The 21,832-nt window shown below is 43.9% G+C and overlaps 1 long non-coding RNA gene across 1 annotated transcript in view; it reads left to right on the top strand.

The window, feature by feature from the left end:
- Window positions 1-1,204: 1,204 nt before the first annotated feature.
- The window catches only part of LOC134293682 (uncharacterized), a 46,889-nt gene continuing 26,261 nt past the window's right edge, over window positions 1,205-21,832 (top strand). The window contains exon 1 of the long non-coding RNA XR_010000638.1: window positions 1,205-1,632. This is a non-coding gene — a long non-coding RNA (uncharacterized LOC134293682). The remainder of the gene's footprint in view (window positions 1,633-21,832) is intronic.

Below are 21,832 nucleotides of genomic sequence, written 5' to 3' on the forward strand. Positions count from 1 at the left end.
CCCTATCATTGTCATATGGGAGTACACCACTCCAAGTTCAATTGCTTCCTTTTGATATGTATTCCCATTGACAGCCTGGTGACATGTTAAATTCCTTGACATCCTATAGCATCTTGGGATTTTTGACTGCATGAGGCACTTGAGGTCTTCCGGACAGAATTACACTATGTAACAAAATTTGAAAAAAAATGTTCCTGGTTTGAAAGTGGTATTTCCTGTTTGATTGTGTGATACTTGCTTTGAAAGTAGTTCTACTCCAGAAACTAGGTTTTGGTGGCTGCCACAAATGTATTGCTAAAAAGTGATAAATATGTGATATGGCCCACTGTTGAATCACTTGGTATTTTGGATGCTATCATGAATAACAGGGCACTAGTCATATCCCCCAAAAGTCCCCATTTTGGTAGGGACACAGTGTGTGCCCATTTTAATGGCACAGTGTGTTAAAGCACTGAGCTGCTGAACTTGCAGGCTGAAAGGTCCAAGGTTCAAATCCCAGCTCCTGCCAACCTAGCAGTTCGAAAACATGCAAATGTGAGTAGATCAATAGGTACCGCTCCGGCAGCAAGGTAATGGCACTCCATGCAGTCATGCCAGCCACATGACCTTGGAAGTGTCTACGGACAACGCCGGCTCTTCAGCTTAGAAATGGAGATGAGGACCAACCCCCAGAGTCGGTCACGACTGGACTTAACCCCAGGGGAAAACTTTTAGCTTTTTAATCTTCTGTCACCAAACTTTCAGATGCGCTTAAAATTCCTAATTTCTCTCATCTCCTCCCACTTTGTCATCTTAATGCAGGTGTTGTGGATTGAATTAAAAGCTCAAAGGTAGTTTCTAGTCAATTAATTCAACATGGGAGAGTGGAGAGGAAGACTGAAATCTTGCCTTTCCAGTAGTTTCAAGGAAAACCAAACTTGCTTGTGTATTTTTCCTTGTTGATATCCTTGACTATCCTGACCAAACTGTGATGTTCCTTGGTCCCACATATCGAGGATTCTATAACTGATATTTACGATGGGATTACCTACTCTTCCTTTAAAGCAGTGGTGCTCAACCTGTGGGTCCCCAGATGTTTTGGCCTTCAACTCCCAGAAATCCTAATAGCTGGTCAACTGGCTGGGATTTCTGGACGTTGTAGGGCAAAACACCTGGGGACCCACAGGTTGAGAAACACTGCTTTAAAGGAATGAGATGAGGATAATCAAATTGCATCTCTCATCAGCACACACAGTTCCACTGCCAAAGGGAGACCTGCTCTAAAATTCAGCACCAGGTTTCAGCGCTTTGCTTGAGATCCAAGTCATGGAATCTGGGTCCAGATGGTGGGTCATCCTTATGCAGGGTGTTGGCAGGACACTTATTTTAAGGGATTAAGAAACAGGCCTTGTTACTTTGCTGCAGGCTGAGCATAAAAATGAAAGCGAGAGATCAGGCAAGGAGGAGTTTGTTGGGTTTTGTTTCTTCTAATAAAGGGCTCTAAACAGGCAAGCTAGTTAGGCAGGAGCAGCTGTCAAATTAGCACAGTGGAGCTGCATAGTTAATTGGAGGAGAAGAATAAAATGCATCTGTCAAAATTATTTGAGATAACATGGACAGGGTGGCTAAGGCTCATTTGCGGGAGAGAAAAAGGTAAGACTGAAAAATGATTGCGAGGTAGCACCCCGAAAAGAGATAACAAACAAACAATGTTTTATGGGTTGATCTTTGTTCTTCTAACACATCTTTTCTTATGCTAATGATCCACCAATGCATTTGGATAAGAGTGTCTATCTCTTCTAACAAACCACCTATTGGTTAAGAGATATATAGTGAAAACTGAAGACAGCTCTGATATCTTTGGTGTTTGTTGAAGCTCCTCCTTCTATGGAACTGTGAAGATCTCAGGCAGAGAGGAATTTTTTTATTCTCTTATTCTTTCTTATTCTTATTCACATTAGATGGTAGCGTTACTTAGTTTTGAATATAGGTGACAGAGACTTGGATATTGAAGAACAAAACAAGTTTATTTCAGGCACAGAGCTTAGTGGTTACAGTAACTTCTTTAAAGGCACTTAGATAATGGTTGCAAAGTTATTAACTGATCACTTTGGATCTAACTGGGATTACTTTCCCTTCCTACTCAGACTCTACAAATAAACCTAAACAAGTCACCTAACTTGCTTAATTTAACGCCACTAGAAATCTGAGTTCCCCTGGTTTCCCTAACCTGGAACCAGTGTCTTCCCTGTGACTAAAATCACAGACTAAACTTAAAATAAGTCACCACTTATTTTAAAATTGACTCAAAATGTCCAATCATTTGAGCCACCCTGATCCCTCAACCAGAATCAGTCTCTCGGTACCTCATAAGGGCACCGACTCTAAAACTAACCTTCCCTATGGTTTACTGACCACAGACTAAACTGTTTTTTAAAACATTCTCTCTTTTTCCTCCAAACGGCAGTTGGCTCCGCCCTCATTGCTATGGTAACGTGCCTCAGAATGCTGAGCTGGTTACCACCCCTCTCGCACTGGTAACTAATACTTACCCTTTTAAACATAGCCAAACATGACTTTTAAAACGAAATTAAACATGACATCTACAAATCAAAATAAAAACACACTTCTTTACAGGAACCATCTTTATTTTTCAAACTGGCAAACTTGTGGGTACCCCAATGTGTACCCGCCTTAGTTATAGAAGTTTGATACGACTTTTCTCCCCCCCCCCAAAAAAAAATCAATTATCCTTTTCAATTTTTTCTCTCTGTCTTTTTTGACATTAAGAGAAATCAATCAAATTTGCACAACTTGCAACTTGCGCAGCAGGTTAAACTGCTGAGCTGCTGAACTTGTTGACTGAAAGGTCGACGGTTTGAATCCGGGAAATGGGGATTAATCAGAACCTTCCCTGCCAAAATTGGGACTTTTGGGGGATATGACTGGTGCCCTGTTCATCATGATAGCATCCAAAATATCAAGTGGTTCAACAATGAGCCATATCGCATATTTAGCAATCTTGCAAACATGTAAAAGTACTTGCAAATTTGTCTTTAATCAAATATATGGTCTACAGGATAAAGAGAAGAAAACAGGTGCTGTTTAGAAAAAGAGACGTAGCAGCAATTAGTGAGCATAGGGCTGCAAAAGTAGCTAACTAACTGTGAATTCTAGATAGCTGTCAAAAGACTGAGGTTGAGCCGAGAAAACATGCCAGAGTTGGGAAGCGTATATTAGTCAGGCAAGGGGACAATACAGACAGGAAGATGTTCAGAGTGTTCTTATCTAGCAGGGCTCAAAGGTTAGTGTTGGGACTTTGTCACCCAAACCAGCTATTCAATTGTACTTGCGTTATCACTGCTACAAAGCATCTTTGATACTGGACCTCAGCAATTGTGCTGATTCAACAATCCATGATGCTGCAATTGTACTTCTGTGTGTCTTTGTAAATCTGCATTCCCACACACTACTGTTGTTTATTTTTTATTTTAGTCCAATTGTAGAATTCTAATTCTTAAAAGGCAAATATTCCCAAGCTGGCTGTTTTCCATTACCGTATAGTAGGGGGTGTCCAAAATGGAAGAAATCCATTCTGTTTTCGTTCAGTTTTCATTCTGTTTTCTGGTGCATCCCTGTCTTGTTTTCAGGAAGATAATTTGGGTTCTGGAGTTCCATTTCTGTTTTGGGAAGAATCTTCCAGAATACAGAATTGGGGTGGGGCACCCAAAATTCGAAACAAAAACAAAACAGATTTCCACTGTTTTGCACACCCCTAATTTATAGTCTGTTTGGGAATATTGGAAAGGAGAGAGGAGAGAGGAAGTGGCAGATAATCCCATTCCCTGATGTTATTTTGCTGCCAGCTTTCCAAGCACAGAAGTTGAAAGAACCCATTATTTTATTTATTTATTTATTTTTACCATATTTATATCCCACCTTTTTCAATGCTGGAGGGGACTCAAGGCGGCCTTACAACAAGCAGCAATTTGATGCCATATTTTATTATTATTATTATTATTATTATTATTATTATTATTATTAATTTTTATTAATTTTTATTAAATTTTGAAAATAACAATAAAATCCACTTCCGTGGGTTAGGAAAGTGGGGGGGGGGAAAGGATGGGGGTAGGGAGGGGGGTGGTAGAAAGTGAGGGGGAAAGGGGTAATAAGGGTGCGGGGGGTCAGGGTCCTTGTCGATTCTTGACTTCCATTCTTCTCTATAAAGTTGTCGTAACTATTTGTATTATTTATGTTGTTGGTATCATTCATTTTTTTTTGTGTCAACAGTTGACACTTCTCCTTCGCGTTAAGGGCTTTATAACAATATTCTAACTTTTTCTTTCTTCATCCAGTCCTTTACCAGTGTCCAATCTATCCTTTTTTTGGCTTATTTTGTGTTGTTGATAGCAGGAACGTTAGGTAGTCCATATTCATTATATCCCATATTCTTTTTATCCATTCTTCCACGTTGGGTATTAATTTCTGTTTCCATAATCTTGCAAGAACTAATCTGGCAGCTGTTGTTAAGTGTGTAAAGATTTTGTCTTCATTCTTTCCCCATTGGTTATTCGTCATGCCCAATAGAAAGAATTCTGGGAGTAGTGGTATTTTTATCTTTAAATTTTTTTGACATTTGTCGTGGATTTCCCTCCAGTACGGTTTTACTGTGGCGCAGATGGGAGAGCAAACCAGCAAACCAGCTGCAATTAACTGCAATCAATCACTCTGACCAGGAGTCAGTCATGAGTTCGAGGCCCGCTCGGAGCTATGTTGTTTGTCTTTGTCCTATGTTAAAAAGGCATTGAATGTTTGCCTATATGTGTAATGTGATCCGCCCTGAGTCCCCTTCGGGGTGAGAAGGGCGGAATATAAATGCTGTAAATAAATAAATAAATAAATAAATAAATAAATAAATACCTTCTCACAAGACCACCACATGTGTAAATATGATCCTTCACCTCTTCCACATTTTCAGCATTTAATCTTCTTTCCTTTGGTAAATTTTGATATCCTTTTTGGGGTCAGGTGCCACCTATAGAACATTTTCCACCAATTTTCTTTCAATTCATAGGCATATGTATAATTTAATTTCCCCCCCCCCATAAAAGTTCCCATTACTCTAATAGTATAGTTCTTCCTAGATCTCTTGCCCAATTTGTCATGCACTCTTTTATTTGTTCCTTCTCAGTACTCCATTCCAATAGAAATTTATATATTTTTGCAATTTTCCTCTTTCCCTTGTCTAATATTACATCCCATGGTGTTACCTTACCCTCGAATCCCTTACAACAAGCAGCAATTTGATGCCATATTTTATTATTTTATTTATTATTGTGATGACTCATGGGCCTTGTAGTCCTGCTCAGGGCATTGTGATGCCTGATGAAGAAGAAAACTTGGGTTTTTTACCATCCCAGTCAGAACTGGAATCTTCTCAGCCAGATCTTTCCCAGGCAGATCTGGGAACCTTGCACCTGCAAGAAAGTTGTGTCCCAGAAGTATGTCAAACAAACCCTGAGCCTACATCTCCTGTGTTCTCTCGCCATGAATTTTGTAAACAACAGAGAGGTTTGGAAGCAGCCTCGCGCAGGAGTGCTAGAATAGCAGCTAAGAATTCAGCCAATTAAGCCTGCTTTTCGTGAGAATCTTTAAGGAGTCAAACATCTGGCCTCAGAGTTTAGCTTTCGTTTCTGGTTCCCAGAGAACTGCTTCGGCGGGAAAGTTAGACTCTATATAGGTGTTTTACCCGCGGAGTAACTTCGCGGAGTCAATTCGTCAGCCTCCGGAGCGAGTTGTGTCTGGACAGCGCGCTCCGTTTCAAGCCTCGTTCCTGCTCAAGCCTTGTCCTGGTTTCCAGCCTTCGCTCCTGTTTCCCAGCCTTTGTTTACCTACGGACCTTGCCTTGTTTCCCAGGACTAAACCTTGCCTTGTTTCACGGATTTTACCAAGTTATTCCACGGACCTTGTTCTTGTTCCTTGCTACCTTGTTCCACGATTCAAGCCTTGTTTCAAGTATCAAGTTATTTCCTAGCCTTGCTCAAGTTCATGGACTAAAGGACCTTGTCATCTCCCCTCACTTTGCTTGGCAAAGTGAGTGTTTCGGTTATTGGATTACAACTTTGGACCTTAATATTCCATATTGGACATTGCCTTTTTGGACTAATTCTGACCTTTCCTGAAAGGTCTAATTCTGGACTATTTTCTACACTTGTTTTTATTAACTTTATATATTCCTTCAATAAAGATATTAGATAGATTCTGGCCTCTGTGTATGGTTATTGGTGCCTTTGCTGTCTGGGTCTTGACAGTTTGACTCCGCCACCCTAAGCACCAATTAACCTCGGCCAGTATGTCTACCGGAGCCGGACCTGGACCGGGCGGCCAGCCGATTACCTACACCATCGACAAGGATGAGGTGGACCGAATCCGCGATAAGCTCAATGCACAGGATGGGGAAATAAAGGGTTTGAAGGAACGCGGAATCCGTCTTCCGGCCATGGCGTTGCCAACCAAGTTTACCGGAGAAGCTTCTAAGGTTCATGTTTTCCGTCGCCAATGTCAAGCTTACCTAGAGGCCCGTGCTGCCGAGTTTCCCCAAGAAGACATCAAAGTGGCGTGGGTTTACAGTCTTCTAGACGGGCCAGCGGCCAACTGGGCGACGGCACTGTTTGACCAAGCCTCTCCACACCTAAGATCAGCGCAACGCTTCTTGGACCACCTTAAGGAGACTTGGGGAATCGAGGACAATTTGGAGGCAGCCGGTCACAAACTCCGCCGCCTCTTCCAAGGAGACAGACCCATGTCTCAGTACATAGCCGAGTTCCGAGTGCTGGCCCACAACACCGGCTGGAATGATGTAGTCCTCAGAGGACAATTCCGGGAGGGTCTCAACATCGAAATGCTGGAGGAAATCTCCAAGGTGGATCCTCCCCAGACCCTCGAAGCACTCATTGATCAATGTTTACGGGCTGAAGTCATGATTGCCAACAGGAAACAGTGGGTTCGAGGCCAGAGCGGTAGAGCTGGGGCAAAACCCCCCGCTCCCGCCAGCGTTCAGCCACGTCCAGTGTGGAGACCCCCACCACCAACCCCATACCCCAGAGGAAGCGAGGAGGTGCCGATGCAGTTGGGCAACGTGCGTCCCAGACTGGATGCCGCCGAGAAGGCCCGTCGTCAACGCTTAAACCTCTGTTGGTACTGCGGGAACGGGGGCCACTTCGCCAGAGAGTGCCCAGCCAAAGGGAAGCCCGCCGCCCGTCTTGCGGCGGCGTCCTCCACGGAGACGAAGGCGTCCGAGGCGGCTGGCACACAGCCGGCGGGGGAAGCCAACGACCGGGCGTAGAGAGGCTCGCCAACCCGGTCAAAAAACCCATTCAAAAGCCGCCAACCGGGGTCCTGTTCCTTCTAGTAGTCACCTTATGGTCAGCAAAAAAGGGACCCGTCATGATCCACGCCATGATAGACTCCGGAGCCACCAACAATTTCATTGATAGAGAGTATGCCGACTCTCTGGGATTACAATATCATGACTTCAAGAATGCCCGTGTGGTGCAAGCCATAGACGGCCGTCCCCTCAAGACGGGCCCCGTAAGCCAGTGGTCGGAACCCACCAGGATGTGGATAAGAGAACATATGGAAGAGATTTCCTTCTTTGTTACTGAGGTTCCCCATTTCCCTGTGATTTTGGGGATTCCATGGCTGACACTTCACGACCCAAGCATCTCCTGGTCCAACAGGGAGCTGCAGTTCGCTTCAAAGTACTGCCAAAACCATTGCCTCGTAGCCAAGGTCTGCCATACCACAGACACCGAGCCCATTATCACCTTGCCAAAGAAGTACTCCGAGTATTGGGATGTATTCAATGAAAAAGAAGCCGAGAGACTACCCCCACATAGACCTTATGACTGTGCCATTGACTTGGTGGAGGGGGCCCCGATCCCGCGAGGGCATCTCTACTCCCTGACTGAACCGGAGCAAGAAGCTCTCAGGGAGTTCATAGAGACAAACCTTCGCAAGGGATTCATCAGACCCTCTCAATCCCCAGCCGCCTCCCCGGTGATGTTTGTGAAAAAGAAGTCAGGAGACTTACGCTTGGTGGTGGACTATAGAGCATTGAACAATATCACAAAGCGAAACAGCTATCCCCTGCCTTTAATCTCGGACCTTCTAGACCGACTCCGAGGAGCCAAGGTCTACACCAAGCTGGATCTTCGGGGGGCTTATAATCTAGTTCGCATCAGAGAAGGGGACGAGTGGAAGACCGCCTTCCAGACTAAATTCGGATTATTTGAGTCCCGAGTTATGAATTATGGATTATGCGGAGCTCCCGCAACGTTCCAGCATTTTGTCAATGACATCTTTCAGGATTATCTAGATCGGTTCTTGATAATCTACCTCGACGATTTTTTGGTGTTTTCTAGATCACAATCAGAGCATGAGAACCACGTCAAAATGGTGTTACAACGATTGCGGGATCATGGGCTCTATGCCAAGCTGGAAAAATGCGCTTTTGATCTACAAGAGGTAGATTTCCTGGGGTACCGCATCTCGCCTCTAGGGCTCTCCATGGACCCGGCAAAGGTTTCAGCAGTATTGGAATGGCGGGCGCCAACCAACAAGAAAGAGGTGCAGCGTTTCTTGGGGTTCGCGAACTATTACCGCAAGTTCATTCCAGATTTTGCCCGCTGGTCTGACCCAATCACCAGCTGCATCCGTGGGAAACAGCCCTTCCGCTGGACAGATCAAGCAGAGAAAGGGTTCCAGCAACTAAAGAAATTATTCACGTCCCAGCCAATTCTTCAGCACCCAGATCCTGAAACCCTTTTTGTTGTGCAAGCAGACGCCTCTGATGTGGCAATTGGGGCTGTACTCCTACAACCGGTGGGAGATCACCTTCATCCTTGTGCCTTTTACTCCCGTCAACTAACAGCACCAGAGAGAAATTACACCATCTGGGAAAAGGAACTATTGGCCATAAAGGCAGCCTTTGAAACTTGGAGACATTGGCTAGAAGGGGCCAAATTTCCCATTGAAGTCCATACTGATCATCGGAATCTAGAGCATCTAAGAACTGCCCGCAAACTAAATCAGAGGCAACAACGTTGGGCTTTATTCTTTGAACGTTTTAACTTCCAGATTCATTATGTAACCCCAGCTCAAACCAAGCAAGCGGACGCCCTGTCACGTAAACCGGAATACGCTGCAGGACGCAAGGAGACCTTTGAATCCCAACTATTACAACCAGAGAACTTTGCCACGCTCACAGTGGGGAACACCAAATCCACTTTCATTGATTCAACTTCTCCTACTCTTGGACCCCTCTGTGCTCAAGAAATCAGGGCTAGTCAGCAAGCAGATGCCTGGGCGCAGGACCAACTCCGTCAAGGACTGCAATTTCCCTTCTCACTTAAGGATGGACTGCTTTGCTATAGAAATCATGTTTATATCCCACCAGGGCAGGGCAGGGAAAAAGCACTTCGTCTGTGCCATGACTGCAAGCCAGCAGGGCATTTCGGACTATTTAAAACCATGCATTTGATCCTAAGAGATTTCTGGTGGCCCAAGTTCCGCAAGGATGTGGAAAAATATGTCAACACCTGCCCAGTATGCCAGCGCTCCAAGACAAGACGGGAGAAGCCCTCAGGGCTTCTGCATCCCCTTCCTACTCCATCTCGCCCATGGGAAATAATCTCTGCGGATTTCATCACTGACCTACCACCTTCCTGTGGATTCACCACGATCCTAGTGGTGGTGGACCTTTTCACCAAGTTAGCCCATTTCATTCCCTGTGAAGGCCTTCCCACGGCCAAAGAGACTGCAGATCTATTCCTCCAACATGTTTTCAGATTACATGGATTACCCAAGAGTTTGGTCTCAGACCGCGGATCCCAATTTACCTCTCGTTTCTGGAAGGCACTACAAAAACTATTGGGCATAGACTCTCGTTTATCTTCAGCTCATCATCCCCAAACAGATGGGCAAACGGAGCGCACCAATGCCACTTTGGAACAGTACCTTCGCTGTTATGTAAACTACCAACAGGACAATTGGGCTTCTCTATTACCACTGTCAGAGTTTGCCTACAACAATGGAGTTCAAGCTTCTACAAAAGAAACGCCGTTCTTTGCAAACTACGGCTTCCATCCACGTTTCTTTCCCCCTGTCATTGAAACTTCAGAAGTCCCCGCAGCAGAGGATTGGCTGCAGGAACTCACAGCGGTGCAACAACTTTTGCTCCAACAACTAGACCAAGCCAAGGAGGACTATAAACGTCACGCGGACAAACATCGCCAACCGGGCCCCGAAATCAAGGTAGGAGATCGGGTTTTTCTGTCCACCCGCTTTTTGCCCTCCCATCGCCCTTGCCGGAAGTTAGATGCCCGTTTCATTGGCCCCTATCCAGTGGTGGCGCAATTAAACCCCGTGACTTTCAAACTTCAACTTCCGCGTTCAATGCGCATTCACCCAGTGTTTCACCGCTCCCTGCTCCTTCCGGCGGATGGTGTGCGTCCTGATACAGACCAACCGGCCCCCCCTCCTGTTTTGATGAATGGGGAGGAGGAGTTCGAGGTTGAGGACATTTTGGATTCTCGCTTTCACCGCCGCCGCCTGCAATATCACATTGACTGGGTGGGTTTTGGCCCTGAGGAACGCTCTTGGGAAGACGCCTCCACAGTCCATGCTCCTGATCTAACCCGTCGCTTTCATCAGACCTATCCCGCCAAGCCGCGACCTCGCGCCTCGGGGAGAGAGTCCCAGTTTGGGAGGGGGCTTGAGGAGGGGGATAGTGTGATGACTCATGGGCCTTGTAGTCCTGCTCAGGGCATTGTGATGCCTGATGAAGAAGAAAACTTGGGTTTTTTACCATCCCAGTCAGAACTGGAATCTTCTCAGCCAGATCTTTCCCAGGCAGATCTGGGAACCTTGCACCTGCAAGAAAGTTGTGTCCCAGAAGTATGTCAAACAAACCCTGAGCCTACATCTCCTGTGTTCTCTCGCCATGAATTTTGTAAACAACAGAGAGGTTTGGAAGCAGCCTCGCGCAGGAGTGCTAGAATAGCAGCTAAGAATTCAGCCAATTAAGCCTGCTTTTCGTGAGAATCTTTAAGGAGTCAAACATCTGGCCTCAGAGTTTAGCTTTCGTTTCTGGTTCCCAGAGAACTGCTTCGGCGGGAAAGTTAGACTCTATATAGGTGTTTTACCCGCGGAGTAACTTCGCGGAGTCAATTCGTCAGCCTCCGGAGCGAGTTGTGTCTGGACAGCGCGCTCCGTTTCAAGCCTCGTTCCTGCTCAAGCCTTGTCCTGGTTTCCAGCCTTCGCTCCTGTTTCCCAGCCTTTGTTTACCTACGGACCTTGCCTTGTTTCCCAGGACTAAACCTTGCCTTGTTTCACGGATTTTACCAAGTTATTCCACGGACCTTGTTCTTGTTCCTTGCTACCTTGTTCCACGATTCAAGCCTTGTTTCAAGTATCAAGTTATTTCCTAGCCTTGCTCAAGTTCATGGACTAAAGGACCTTGTCATCTCCCCTCACTTTGCTTGGCAAAGTGAGTGTTTCGGTTATTGGATTACAACTTTGGACCTTAATATTCCATATTGGACATTGCCTTTTTGGACTAATTCTGACCTTTCCTGAAAGGTCTAATTCTGGACTATTTTCTACACTTGTTTTTATTAACTTTATATATTCCTTCAATAAAGATATTAGATAGATTCTGGCCTCTGTGTATGGTTATTGGTGCCTTTGCTGTCTGGGTCTTGACAATTATTTATTTACAGTATTTATATTCCGCCCTTCTCACCCCGAAGGGGACTCAGGGCGGATCACATTATGTACATATAGGGCAAACATTCAGTGCCCATAAACACATCGAACCGAGACAGAGACACACAGACAATCAGACGCAGAGGCAATTTAACCTTCTCCTAAGGGGATGTTCGATTCTGGCCACAGGGGGGAGCAGCTGCTTCATCATCCACTCTGATGGCACTTCCTCACTTCCTCATTCCAACGTTGTAAATTAGTTAAACTTGCCTCCCCACTTTTATAAGTGGTACCTTATTTACTACTTGATAGATGCAACTATCTTTCGGGTTGCTAGGTCAGCAACAAGCAGGGGCTATATTTTATTTTTAATTGACGGGTGCTCACCCTGCCACAGGCTGGCCTCGGACTCATAACCTCATGGTCAGAGTGATTTATTGCAGCAGGTGTTTACCAGCCTGCGCCACAGCCCAGCCCCCATACACATATATCAAACAATTACAATTAAAACCAATAATTAAAACATGAATTTTTAAAGCATCAGGTTAAAATCATGCCATCCAAAACATTATACCAAAGTTGTTGACAGGAAGCTTGTGGGATTGGGAGTTGTCAAAGGGTTTCACTTGTTAACAGAAGAATTATGAGGAGAAGGCAGACCAGCAGTTTGCCTCTTGCAATAAAGTATGATTCCTGGTTCTAGTGCCATTAGTTCTTGAGAGTATGTGACAATCTATCCTAATGGAATTATAGAATTCATAGAGCCACAGAGTTGGAAGTAAAGGCCATCTTGTTTAATCCCCTACCATGCAGAAACACACGATCAAAGCACTTCCAAAAGTCGGCCATCCAACATCTATATAAAGGTTTCCAAAGAAAGAGAGTTCACCAGAAGACGATCTTATAAGAGCCAAACAGCCATCCATTTCTTGTTTAAATGACTCTTGCAGTCAAGATTTAGGCAAGATCTCTTGTAATTTGAATTCATTGATTCATGTTCTAGTCTGTGAAAGAACAGAAAATGAGCTCATTACATCTGCTGCATGACATGCCTTCAGATATTAAAATACTGCTCATATTAAAATAGCACTTCTTGGTCTTCTCCTGAGCTCCCTAAGTCATTCTGCTAGACCTTTACCTTCTTGGTTGATCTCCTCTGAATACTCTGATTCTTGTTTTTGAGATGAACACAATTACTCTTAGAGCATTTGGCTTGAAGGAACTACTATTGCTCACGTGTCCTTTCTGAACGCTGCAAAGAAACCAGAGTTATCTTCAATGCATCCCAGCTCATGGGCCATAATTATTTGTCAAACCATGTTAATGAATTAAATGCAAGCCTTTATAGATGCATTGATCATCATTTACATGAAGTAATCAGAGAGACAGAATTTCCACGGTAAATCAAAAAGGAGGAAAAAATGGTTTATGCGGGTTAATCCTAGTTAAACCAGCTAAATTTTTCAACATATCCCAGTGGCCTCTTTTACAGCAGAGTGGAAGGTGGGATGTGACTTGAATACAATGAGAAGGGATTGCAGCTCTGGCTGGATCCATTCATGAGGAGAGAGAGATAGTAAGAGGGAGGGGGATCTGCGGAAACAGACAAAATGGTTTCAAGTTTCCCTTTAAACATCCATGTGATGTACAGCCCCCTGCCGAGCAAGGAAGCCCTTTGAGACTATTCAGCCAGACCAGCCAATCCCATCCGGCCAAAGGGAAGATTAAGATTCAGCACCACACCTACCAATCCTTTCCTCTTGCTGGAGGCGATGATGCAGAGGGAAACACGGCAAACCGATAAACACCACGGGATGCAGAAGAGCAGCAGCCTTTGAAGGGAAAGATGGACGGGCAGGAAAACACACCCTCCCAGGCTTGTTTTCATCCTTAACTTTTCTCTGATAACTGGGTCAAAGAGGCTGCAATTAAATCAAAAGCCTGGGTGCCGCTTGAGCAGCAGAAACATTGAACAATGACTCTAATTTATGGTAAAAGTCATAGGAAATTATTTACATTAATTAATGTTCTGCCGGAGCCTCCGGTGGCATTGTGGATTAAAGCCTTGTGACTTGAAGGTTGGGTTGCTGATCTGAAGGCTGCCAGGTTCGAATCCAACCCGGAGAGAATGCGGATGAGCTCCCTGTATCAGCTCCAGCTCCATGTGGGGACATGAGAGAAGACTCCCACAAGGATGGTAAAAACATCAAAACTATCCGGGCGTCCCCTGGGCAACGTCCTTGCAGACGGCCAATTCTCTCACACCAGAAGCAACTTGGTGCAAGTCGCTCCTGACACACACAAAAAAACATTCTGCCATCTCATTCTAGCATGAAGACAGAATCGGCTGGAGTTGCACATAAGCTGTAGCAGGTTCTGCCAGGGAATACAGCCTTAGTGATGGGGTGCTCCCGAAATCCTGAAAACATACAGATCCATATCCTCCCACCACTGGGTAACTGTCACCCTCCAGGAGGATCCACTGCTGCCATTTATTTATTATTTACAGCATTTATATTCCGCCCTTCTCACCCCGAAGGGGACTCAGGGCGGATCACATTACACATATAGGCAAACATTCAATGCCTTTTAACATAGAACAAAGACAAGACACACATGGCTCCGAGCGGGCCTCGAACTCATGACCTCCTGGTCAGAGTGATTCATTGCAGTGATTCATTGCAGCTGCTCTCCAGCCTGCGCCACAGCCCGAGCCTGCCATCACTTACACTGTGGAATGGAGGCTCTTGAGACCATAGAGATATTTATTTATTTTTTATTTTATTTCCATCATTTCTACCCCACCCTTCTCACCCGAGGGCACTCAGGACAGCTTACAAAAATGGCAATAATGCCAATACACCAATATACAATCAAATAACATTAAAACAGTTAAAACATTTAAATAGTATCATAATATACAATAGTAAAATTAAAACAGTGCAAATTGCTTGTGCCATTCATCCGCCAGACCTTGTACAAAAGCCTTAATCCAGACCGCGTCAAAGCCAACGAAACCTATTCTTTAAATGCTTGCTCGCATAACTAGGTCTTCAGTTTCTTTTTGAACCCCAGAAGGGATGGAGCCTGCTGGATGTCTCTGGGGAGGGAGTTCCACAGCCGAGGAGCCACCACAGAGAAGGCTCTGTCTCTCTTCCCCGCCAACCGCACTTGAGATGCGGGCGGGATCGAGAGCAGGGCCTCCCCAGATGATCTTAAGGTTCTCGTAGGTTCATAGGAGGAGATACGTTTGGACAGGTAAGTTGGACCAGAACCGTTTAGGGCTTTGTAGGCCAAGGGCAGCACTTTGAATTGGGCTCGGTAGCTTATCGGCAGCCAGTGGACCTGGCTTAACAAGGGAGTAGTATGCTCCCTGTATGCCGCCCCAGATATTAATCTGTTTTCCTTGCCTTTGAAGACGGCCCGGAAGGTCCAATTAGTACAACAGGCGGCAGCCAGATTAATAACTGGGGCGGCATACAGGGAGCGCCCCCTCCCCCCTAAGCCAGCTCCACTGGCTACCGAGCCCAATTCAAAGTGCTGGCTTTGACCTATAAAGCCCTAAACGGTTCTGGCCCAACTTACTTGTCCGAACGTATCTCCTCTTGTCAGGATGCAAAAAAGATCAGCATTCTCCAAGCTGCCCTTTTTACACCTGACCAGAACAAGCCGGATAAAGAAGACCATTTGGTTGGGAAGGCTGATTTATGACTTGATCTGGTCTTCAAACGTGGGAAAGGAAAATGGAAGGGGAGGTGTGAATGGAGAAGAAGAGACGTGAGGGGAGGAGGGAAGCAACAACTTAATATACCGGGGAAAGAGCGGAAGAGGGGCAGTAGAAGCTTTGCAGTCATCTTGGCAAGGCGGATTCAATAAAGTTTTCCATAGCTCCAAGCTTTGTGAGCCTATCTTTGTGTCCTACACCTTCCAGGAACTGACACCTCTTATGAGCCATCTAGAACTCTAAGATCTTCTGAAAAGTCCCTGCTCTCAGTCCCACCAGCCTCACAAGCCTTCTTGGTGTTGGCTCCCCGGCTGTGGAACACCCTCCCTAGCAACATCCGATTTAATTACTTAAATCGACATGGTCTGAATCAAGGATTAAGTACGAGGTCTTGGATGAATGGATTCAATTACTGTATATACTCGAGTGTAAGCCGACCCGAATAAATCCGAGGCACCTAATTTTACCACAAAAACTGGGAAAACTTATTGACTCGAGTATAAGACGAGGGTGGGAAATGCAGCAGCTACAAGTCAATTTCAAAAATAAAATAGATATTAATAAAACTGCATTATTTGAGGCATCAGTAGGTTAAATGTTTTTGAATATTTATATAAAACTGTAATTTAAGATAATAATAAGACTTTAATAAGATAAGACTGTCCAACTCTAAATACCTATCTACTCAAGTATAAGCTGACCTGAATAGAAGCCGGCCAGGACCCTCACTCGAGTATAAGCCGAGGGGAGCTTTTTCAGCCCTAAAAAAGGCTGAAAAACTAGCCTTATACTCGAGTATATACAGTACATAGATGTTTTAAATTTTATAATGTGTTTTAATAGTGTTTGATTAATTGATTTGTATGTACTGTTTTGCTTTTAATGACTGTATTTTTGGGCATTGAATTTTGCAGACCATTGTAAGCCGCCCTGAGTCTCCATGGGTGAGAAGGGTGGGATAAAAATGTTGTAAATAAAAATAAATAAATAAATAAATAAATAAATAAATAAATAAAAGTTAATTGGCAGGGAAAACCAATGTGGCAGTGCTCTCAAAGTGAATGACTTTGGTTTAGGACCCACCACATCTATGGGTGGAGTGGTGAGGAAGTATTGCATTCTATCTTCCTCACCACCATGGTGAGTGATTTGAGTTTTCAGGCTTTCCCCCATCTAATGGGGAAAATGGCAACACACCAATGTACCCTGCTATGCTTTCTCCTGTCTGATGGGGGAAAGGTAATGGTGCTAAATCGCCTTTGCCTCGATGCTCTCATGTAATAAAAGATGGAGGGAAGGTATGTAGCTTGTCACAAGGCACCACACACGCCTTCCGTTTCGCCAGTGATTGCCAGCAAAACAGAACAATAGAGAGAGGAGGATGAAATCCTAAGACAGGGAGCAATGGATTCAGACTGCAGGAAAGGTAATTCCACCAAAATGTTAGGAAGAACTTTGTGGCATTAAGAGCTGTTCAGCAGTGAAATATACTGCCTTGAAGTGGAATCTCCTTCTTGGGAGGTTTTTAAAATAGCATCTCTGGCATATCATTATCATGTGTCAGGAGTGCTTTGATTGTGTGTTACTGCATGGCAGACTGGGGTTGAACTGGATGGCTCTTGAAGTGTCTTCCAACTCTATGATTCTGTCCACTTAGGCCATTATCTACAATTCTATCTACATAGGTCACTAATAGCTTTTTGTCATGCATATCTATCATCCGGGATCTGTCTAGAGCAGTGATTCCCAAAGTGGGTGCTACCGCCCCCTGGTGGGCACTGCAGCGATCCAGGGGGGCGGTGATGGCACCCATTGGGACACGGGGTGGGGCCAGGGGAGGAGCGTGGCTTCTTCCCAAGAGCCTGAGACAGGGCTGAGAATCTATAACTCTCCTGAGGCGCTTGTTGGGGCACAGAGGGCGGAGCTAGGGAAGGGGGCGGGGCCTCCTTCTAAGAGCCCAAGACAGGGCTAAGCCTCTATACCTCTCCTGAGAGGCCTTTTAAGACTAAAGGGCGGGGCTGGGGTGCGGGCGGGGCCTCTTCCCAAGAGCTCGAGACAGGGCTGAGCCTCTGTATACCTCCCCTGAGGTGGGGTATAGAGGTTCAGCCCCATCAGGCACTTGGGAAGAGGCCCCGCCCCCTCCTCTAACCCCACCCTCTGTGTTCTGGCAGGTGCCGCAGGACAGGGATAGAAGCTCAGCCCTGCCTCAGAGCTCATAACTCTGCCCATCCCAGTTCTGGCCACCCATTTGTGGTCCTGCCCCCTTCCCCCTCCCCCTGCATCTTGGACTAGGGGAGAGGCTCAGCCCCGCGCTCTTGAGCAGAAGCCACGCCCACCCCTCTAAGCCACGCCCCCTTTCCAGTGGGTGCTGAGTAATATTTTTCTGGAAAGGGGGCCGTAGGCCAAATAAGTTTGGGAACCACTGGTCTAGAGGCTGTTTACAAGAAGACTAACCAGTAGAATTTGCCACAGAATCTGTGCTTGCACTGCCCCAATAAACTCTCAAACTATTTTATTTACTTGTATTACTTCTACCAGATATAGCACAACTTCCTTCTAAGGCAGTGGTTCTGAACCTGGAGACCCCAGATGTTTTTGGCCTACAACTCCCAATATACCAGCTGTTAGGATTTCTGGGAGTTGAAGGCCAAAAACATCTGGGGATCCCAGGATGAGAACCACTGCTCTACGTAATTCAGGATAGAGTTGACAGGTGAGGACTATGTCAGGCCCTGAAATTTCAGGTCCCAAAATGTGAGGCATGGGGATGACATTCTCTGATGTCCCAAGAGAGAAGTCCTGGAGATATTACAAGGAGAGGCCTCTGATATTGTTGAAGGGAAACCAAGGTATCTAGGCTGCTGTGGAAAAACCAGAGTTGTGCCTATGAATATTTCAAGGATGTGTGGCTCTATCTGTAGGCATCTTGGGTCACAGACATTGACCATCTTTCACCCTGTCCTGGCATTATTTCACTTCTTCCAATGGACCCCCCATGAATAAGGTTGGCGACATCATTGCACACATAACCAACTGAGATTGAAATCAATGCTCAACATTCATACATCAAATATGGGGTTGGACATTTCTATTACTTCAACGCTCAAGAGCATTTTCTGGCATTCTCCACCATAGCCCTTGCAGTCACAAGGCCAAGCTGTATATTCAGAAAGCTTTCCAGGGAAATATATACATTTAGCTGCCTTTCTAGGTCAGAAGAGTTGGGAAATCGCTTGTTTTAAACAACACTGCCAAAAGTAAAATTTAATGGGGGAAGAAATACGGTACTTTGAAAACAAACAGCCTAGAGACTCCTGGATATGAAGTCATCAAGCGCAGTTTGCGAAAATAGCTTTGTCACCAAAGAAGAAGAAGAAGAAAGAAAGGCCAATAATTTTTAATAAGGCACTAAATCTCCCAAGAGATATTCAGCGATGGTAAACACTTTTGCATATTTTGCTAGTGCTTTTATGCCGTGCTTGTAGGGTTGTTAACGCTTGCTAAAGAGATCCAATTTTAATGGAGAACAGTCTCACTCAGAAGGGGTTGACAGTGCCACATCTTTCTACATTTCACTGAAGAAAACAAGGATACTGATGTTTTAATATAACATATTCAGGATAAGTACGCCATTGCCTGCCTCACTATAGTTACATTTGGAGAAATCTCCCATTCAGCCCTTTGCTTGCGTTGTTTACTCAGCAGTAAGTCCCACATTGTAAAAATGGATAAGAAATTTGCTAAGACTCTATTCAAATTTGCATGTTTATTTATATTAAGAGAATAAAGAATTTGAGATTTCGAAGAAGTGAAGCTGAGAGAAACCTTCACTGACACATTTGGGCATCCGCAAAAATGGTTGCAGGTACTTGATTATTAAAAGTTCCATGTGAGGGCTGAAAAATAATTGCCATTCCATTTTTCCATGTTTTTCCCTCTACAGAATGACAGTACTCACTCATGGCTTAATGTTAAATATTTTAATGTTTTATGGTATGTCTGACATTTATATAGTTTTAATTAGCTTATTTATGGTTGTATGTATTGATTTTAGATTTGTAATGCTTTCTTTTATATGGTTCTGAGGCACTGAATCTTTGCCATTTACTATGTTGTTAAATTGCTTTGAGTCCCCTTGGGATTGAGAAAAGCGATATATAAATGAAATCTATATATATAAAAGAGTGATAGCATCAGGGCAGCGGACAAAACAACAAAACTACAGGCCCCCCAACCTCGAAATCTGACAACACAACCCATCATTCACGGCTCTAGGTTGATACAACAAAAAGAAAAGAAAAATAAAGTCCTAATTACAGGGAGAGGAATAATAGTTTTTATCCAATTGCTGCCAGTTTGAAGGCTAAGCTCCGCCCACTTGGTCTCCTAGCAACCTACTCAGCCCAAGGGACAGGCACAGTTAGGCCTCACTTAGGCCTCTTCCACAGATTATCAGATTTTAACTGGATTATATGGCAGTGTAGACTCAAGGCCCTTCCACAACAGCTATATAACCCATTTATAATCTTATATTATCTGCTTTGAACTGGATTATCTTGACTCCACACTGCCATATAATCCACTTCAGTGTGCGTACTAAACATAAAGACAATCATACAACAGACATTCAATACCACCACTACCTCAACAATTTCTCACCAACACCACCAGACAACGCCACAGCAACGCGTGGCCGGGCTCAGCTAGTACCATATATACTCGAGTATAAGCCTACCCAAATGTAAGCCGAGCCACCTAATTTTACCACAAAAAAACTGGGAAAACATTGACTCCAGTATAAGCCGAGATACCAATAAAATTACATTAATTGAGGCATCAGTAGTTTAAATGTTTTTGAATCTTTACAACAAACTGTAATTTCAGATATGACTGTTCAACTCCAATTAAATCATTATTTTCATCTTCTTCAATGTAAATGGGCTTATGTATCCTTTTAATAATAATAGAGTGAAATAATAATAATAAATGCAGTAAAATAATAAATGTAATAAATAGAGTAAAATAATAAATGTATTAATAATAATAAAAATAGAGTAAAATAAATGTAAAAGTAACCACAATAATAGAGTAAAATAATAAATGTAATAATAATAATTAATAGAGTAAAATAATAAATGTAACAATACCAATAATAATATAGACAAATAATAAATATACCATATATACTTGAGTATAAGCCGACCTGAATATAAGCCCATCAGGACCCTCACCCAAGTATTAGCCATGGAGGTGGTTTTTCACTCCTAAAAAAGGGCTGAAAAACTAGGCTTATGCTCGAGTATATACAGTAACTAAATCAATAAATAAATGGCTCCGATCCATGGGCATCTTAGGATGTGTAGTTCTGTGAAATACTTATATTTCTATGTCATGGAGCTCTTCTACATTACCAAACTATACAGCTCAGATTTTCATTAGATCTAACCATGGAAGAAAATAGTATCCAATTCTGCAGTGAAAAAGAGACCTGAGAGGCTCCCCATTTCTGACCCATAAATATATCATAGTCTCTTCCATATTGGTAATTCCAGAACTACCAGTATGCCTATTAATGCTGACCAATATATTTGAAAGGAATTTTTGTTTCCAGTCTTCATAGAATTTATCTAGATTATTTTTTTTAATATTCAGAAAAGTCTTGGTGGGGTTGTTTTGTAACATGCATGTGGAAGACAGTGAGTTTGACAGATTTCCACCACACCCAGCCCCATTAGTATATTTTAAAAATCTATTTTGTTGGAGTGCGCTTATAGATTCTTTAAAACGAAGGGTGGCAAGAATAAATGTTCAGCCAAGTGTTACATCTCAAGAATGAACTAGATAAATTTAAGGCAGTTTTACATTTTTTCCAGGTCAAATAACTTTTAAAAACCTTATACTATTTAAAGATAAGGAAGGCCAAAATACCTTAAAAGCAATCAATCCTTTCAGATCTTGAATATAAAGTAGGGCCATTCAAATGTGAGTAGATCAATAGGTAACATTGAAATGTGAAACATTCAAATGTGAGTAGATCAATAGGTACCGCTCCAGCGGGAAGGTAACGGCGCTCCAAGCAATCATGCTGGCCACATGACCTTGGAGGTGTCTACAGACAATGCCAGCTCTTCGGCTTAGACATGGAGATGAGCACCAACCCCCAGAGTCGGTCACGACTGGACTTAACGTCAGCGGAAACCTTTATCTTTACCTTTAAGTTATTTTTACTTGTGTGAGAAGTGTTATTATATTGTGATTTTATTGTGTTACTGTTTTTATTGATGTAATACTGTTTTGGGTTTGTCCCAGTGTAAGCCGCCTGGAGTCCTTCAGGAGATGGAGCGGGGTATAAATAAATTA

The sequence above is a fragment of the Anolis carolinensis genome, unplaced genomic scaffold, assembly GCF_035594765.1.
Source record: "Anolis carolinensis isolate JA03-04 unplaced genomic scaffold, rAnoCar3.1.pri scaffold_9, whole genome shotgun sequence".
Lineage (NCBI taxonomy): Eukaryota > Metazoa > Chordata > Lepidosauria > Squamata > Dactyloidae > Anolis > Anolis carolinensis.